This window comes from Polyodon spathula, chromosome 11, assembly GCF_017654505.1.
Source record: "Polyodon spathula isolate WHYD16114869_AA chromosome 11, ASM1765450v1, whole genome shotgun sequence".
Taxonomy (NCBI): domain Eukaryota; kingdom Metazoa; phylum Chordata; class Actinopteri; order Acipenseriformes; family Polyodontidae; genus Polyodon; species Polyodon spathula.
Window position 1 is genome coordinate 41,968,334 of NC_054544.1, and position 5,716 is coordinate 41,974,049.

The following is a 5,716-nucleotide window of genomic DNA, read 5'->3' on the forward strand; positions in this document are numbered from 1 at the left end:
TTTCCTGCTAGGTCACATTGCAGTCCCTGGGTGGATTTCCTGTTCACGTCCCCCTGCTTATCTATAGCTAGCAGGTGCAAAACAGGAAGCCCTGCACTTTCTCAACACTACTTAGATGGTAAAAGTGTTGGTTTGGTGTGTCTTTAAGACATTCCTACAAGATAGAAAAGCCCAGGCACTGATAAGGTGTGACTTGGCAATGGTGCACGCAAACTACCCTTAGAAAAGTTTTAGTAAATGTGCATTTATTTTTTAGGGCATCTACTTTGCACGGCTGTAAAGCTCAGATTTTATGTACTGATAAAAGTGATGTAACGCTGGTGCTGTCACTCTTCAAGAACCATGCTTAACAAATGACTTCTTTGAGACCAGATAGGATTGACATTAAAATGTTGGGCACTAACTTTGCTAACAACCACTCCTCCCATCTTCTCTATCTTCGCTTCATACAATCCAACACAGCCTGCTCCACATTCTGGAGAGACACGTTAAACTGTTGTTCCATTTTCTTTTTGTCATTGTGATAACGCATACATTCTATATGATAGCTGTAACACTTAAACCTCTAATATTTAACTGATTATCCATAGTAGGCTTAACATGATTATAAGTTGTTTAGTATGATATTGTAATGATAATGTACGAATTGGGTTCTTTTTGAACTTCTGTAGGCATTTTTAAGTTTATAAACCTTGCCCAGACAAAAGTGTCTCTATGCCGCTCCAATGTAATGCATTTTATAGTTTGGTTTAAGGAAAATCACGAACACCTGAACAATGTATAATATTGTATATATTGTATGAACACATCTATAAGCAATATTTACAATGTCACAGTTAAATAAGCAAAGTTGATATTTGAATACTAAGCCCCATATTGTCCCCATTAGCGTGACCAAGTCCTTATGTTTAATCTATGAATTAAAAAGATTTGGTAAGATTTGGTAAACAGATTTTTTTCTTCAATTCATTGAAGCTGTAGCAACTTTGAAGCATTTAAAATAAGTATATAATAACAAAACCTAATTTAAAAATGAAACACTGGGTGTGTATATATTTCAAATCAGTTATAAAAATGGCTGTGTAATAGTGGTGCTTCAAAAATAAAATAAACAAATAAACAAAAACTAGCCATGGCCCAGGAAGTTAAACAGAATATGAATTATTAAACCCATAATCAGGATTATTAAACAAGTAATCCATACGTTTATTTTATATTTGTATAAAAAGTCTCCAGAGGGAAATCTTTACAATGTGGTGCAGCATTATTTATGTGTTACTTAGTGTAGCATTACTCAATACTGAGCTCCACCATGTGGCAATAATATTATGTTGTTCTCAAAGAGAAATGGCACTTTTTAAATTGAATTCAACCACAATGTTACACTCAGCCATACAATCTTTAGTAATATTGAAAGATACTAAAGTTATAGTTATGCCTTTTAGTATCTTTCAACAACAAACCAAGACACTGACAATTCAGTGATGTTGCTCCATTCAGACACCTGGCACTGTCCAGATAAACTAGGAGCAGCTCTGACAAGTAAAAAGTATTTTGTTTTTGTTTTGTTTTTTTCTCTAATTATGTATGTGATCCTTTAAGAACATTTTCGTGACTATTTTCCTAAAACTTTCTCAGCGAAAGGGCACCCAAGCAATCATCACAAGTTCAAGATAAATGAGAAAAAACAACTACCACACGTTGTCATCAATGGGCACTATTGCTTAAATGAAGTTTAAATTAAAACCGTAATTTGAGTAAATATTTTTGAAATCACCCTTAAGTGACATAAAACAGGTCAAGATTTTCGAATGAGATTGTTGCTTCTGAATTTTTTTTTAATTGTCCTGGAAAACATGGCATAGTGAATGATGCGGTACGCTGTTTATCAAGCCAAGACATTATGGCATTTTGGCTTGCTGAATGTAAACATAGTCATAAATATCAAACTTTCATTTCTCTATTTACATTGAGGTGACAAAGGACACAGCTCCCCACACAGCTCAGGAGATCTGAAGGTTTAGTGGGTGTCCTCTTATCCCACGACCGAGCCGGCTTCCTCTTTTTACCTAGGAACTCGAGAGCGGATGTTAATGAGCTACAGGCCTCTGGAGGACAAAGACCAGCTCTGCAGGTGTCACTCTGAGCTCGCTGGGTGCCTGGCCAGCAGGGTTCACAGTAGAGTATAGGAGGAGAAGCAGCCCCTGACAGTTTTGCCTACCTAACTCACGGGAGTGCCAAAGCCAATGTGACTCTCCCTTCGGTATCCCCGGCAACCGAATTGTATGTATTCTACACTCACAACTGAGTACATATTTTTTTTAAATTAAAAAAAAAAAAAAAAACTATTATTACACATACACAGATACAGGGTAAGGGAATCTTTTCCAACTTTCATCAACATTCAATCATTTAAAACAAACATTTACAACTGCTTAGGCCTGTATCCTTTAATGTTATTAGTGCAGTTGAGTTGTTAAACTATTATCATTCTGTTATAAATATGAGAAAATTAAAAATACATTCAAATCTGGTGGACACAAGTCAACGACACATTTAAATCCAGGTGCTGCAAGCATAAGCTGTTTCTCCATCTTGCTTCTCAATGCTGTAGGGCAGGGGTCTCCAACCCTGGTCCTGGAGAGCTACAGGGTCTTCTGGTTTTCATTTCAACAAGCTCTTCTGAACCAATTATTGACTTAGTTAGTCAAGATTAACAGGTGTTCCAGATCTTTAGCCATTGATGATGTAAAGACAGCTATAAAAGCTGCAGGACTGGGCCTCTCCCAGTGCTCGTTTCTGGTTGGTTTACAGCCGCAGGGCCAAAATGCAGAAGCAGCTGCATTTTAATGCTGTGATATTTTGGCACTGAGATGCTTTTTTCCGTAGTGGTAATTTATCTTGAGTGTGCTTAGAAATACACTAGTTGCGATGTAAAGGGCAAAGCCTGTACTAAACGGCACCACTCTGCTCATGTGTGCACAGACCTTTATACACTTCATTTATTTAATTAGTTACCATACAGTAGTATTCTCCAGATGGTAATTAGTAATGAACAGACTCCACAGTAAAATTGTGTAAATCTTAGATCATTCAGTTTGCCAGACTGCACTGGAAAACCACAGCTCACAAGGAAAACTTTGCAGCAAGGGCAAGTATGCAAGGCTTTTGTCAATCAACTGACTTGAATGTGTTTGACATGCCAGTGCTAGGCCTGTCACTTTTCACAAGGACCTCATCCCACAATTAAAATGTTTCTTTTATTATTATTATTATTTAAAAAGTGTTCATTATTTATTGTCCCTCAAATGACTTTGAAATAGCCGTTTTATAAGCGGTATAAACAAATTCTGGATGGTCAATCAACACCCAGGCGTGCGTAGATTTCATTGGAACTGCACGGCCTGTTGTGGTTTATACAGCTTATAAAACGGCTATATTACTCTGCTATGTTTTGAAAATAGATATGTAACTGGATAATGAACTCTTTCACATATGGTAAGTCCCACTTACAGAATGAAAATGAAACTAATGAAAAAACGAATTTATATTATAAAACTGGTTGGTTTTATGGCACCATTTATGCTTTGGAGTAACAGTTCTGGATAGAAAATCTACACACATTATGGCGTAAGACACAACACACACTAAACATCACATGGGTCAATATCGTTCTGATCTGTCGTTGATGATAATAAGTGATGTGCTGCCCCAGCTCTGAGCCTGCCTTCAACCAAGTCAGTCTGTCACACATTCAGGTTGTTCAGGGAATCAATGGGAATCTTTGTGATGCTTGTTTATCAAAACTGCACCATGTCCTGTTATCAGAGAATTACAGGATTTGGAATCCCATTGAAAGAGAAAGGCAGAGAGATTTCACACGTCATATAATTATAAATATCAGTCCACAAATATCAGTCCTGGCACTGTGTGTGTGTGTGTAAGGATATTTGTCTTGTTAAAGAGGTCACCTTTTATTTTTGTTAACTATTCTGATATTATTATTCAATAAAGAGCTACCATTGTGGCACACCTCTTACTGTATCTCCTTGTCTAACATTTAAATAATCAGCCTGGACAAAAATGCTGTGGGATCCTTAGCAAACCAGCTACACAGCCTAGACACTACAAAGCAACAAACTTTTACATGCAGAAAGATGCATTTACTGTACTTGTCAGTTATTGAATTCTACAAAAACAGGACTCTTTCTTTCAGCAGAACATAATACTCTGTTCAAGCACACTTAACATAATAAAATATTTCACAGTAAATAAAAATAATCACAAACTAAATTTTTGGTTTATTTCAATATTTATATATTTATTTAATTATTTATGTATGTATTTATTTATTTATTTATTTGGTCAATTAAGTACATCTTTTAATTAATATTTTGACCATAACCCATTAGGGTCCAGAGTTTTTTGGAAAGACGATTCTCTGCTTCATTTGTGGCCCCTTGACTCCGGTTCCCTCTCTCCCACAGTCTGATCCAGGGTTGGTTTGCAGGGTGCGCTCCAGGGGGGGCATGATGTTTCTCTTTTGGTGGGTTCAGCTCCACCTCCCTATATTTAAGACAGGGCCTCTGTCTTTGTGGGTCTGTCTCCCCCCTCCTCTGGAAGACTGATGGTTCGGAGGGGATGCTGCTGGGTACATCAGGGGGTGTTGTCTGACTCTCTGAGGGGGACGACTCAATCCTCTTTGCCGAGCCCCTCTTGCCCTTCCCTCTCCTCTGCCGCTTCTTCCGGGGGAGGGACTCTGGGGGTTCAGGGCAGGAGTAGTTCTCCTCTGACTCCCACTCACTCAGTACAGTCTCCTTGATCCAAAGTATAGAACTGGGAAGACTGTCTGAGGTGGGAGGGAGAAACCATGTTCTCTCAGTCTCCCTCACCCTGGAGTGCTTTATTCTCTGAGGTAACGGAGGAAGGAATGGGACCGGCAGTCTCTCAGTTGTTGGCTGATAGATAACTGAGGCCTGCTCCTTCTGAGGCCTTCTCTTTCTCATCCTTCTACTTCGTTTCCCCTTTTTTTCAGGGACTTCCTCTTTCTCATCTTCTGCTCCGCCCTCCTCTCCCTGCTCCTCCTTTCCTTCTTTATTCTTATCCTCCACTCCTTCTTCCATCTCTCCTCCCTCCATATTGTTCTCTTCTCCCTCCTCCCCTTTCTTTTCCTTTATTTCTTTTCCCAAACTCTTCTCTCCCTTATCTTTCTCTACTCCTCCCTCCTGAACTCCTCTCATTTCCTCCTCATCCTCCTCAATTTCCTCCACTCCTGCCTCAACTGTTCTCTCCTTTTCTCCCTCCTCTCCTTCTTCCATTCCTATATCTCCCTCCTCTTCTCCTTCCACTCCTCTCTCCTCAGCTCTTCCCTCCTTTCCTCCCTCCTCTCTCTCCTCTTCCACAACTCCCTCTTCAACACCTCCAGCCATATCCTTCTCTGCCAACTCCCTTTCCTCCACTCCTCCCTCCGCTCCCTTCTCTCCTTCTATTTGCACATCTCTTTCCTCTTCTTCCTCCTTCCATTTATCTTCCTCCTCCTCCTCATCTTCCTCCAATCCTACCTTGACTTCCTCTTCCTCCATTCTTATCTTTCCCTCCACTCCTCTCTCCTCAACTCTTCTCTCCTTTCCTCTCTCCTCTCCTCTCTTCTTCAACTTTCCTTCCTCCACCTCTTTCTCACCCTCCTCTCCTCCCTTCTCTCCCTTCTCTCCTTCTT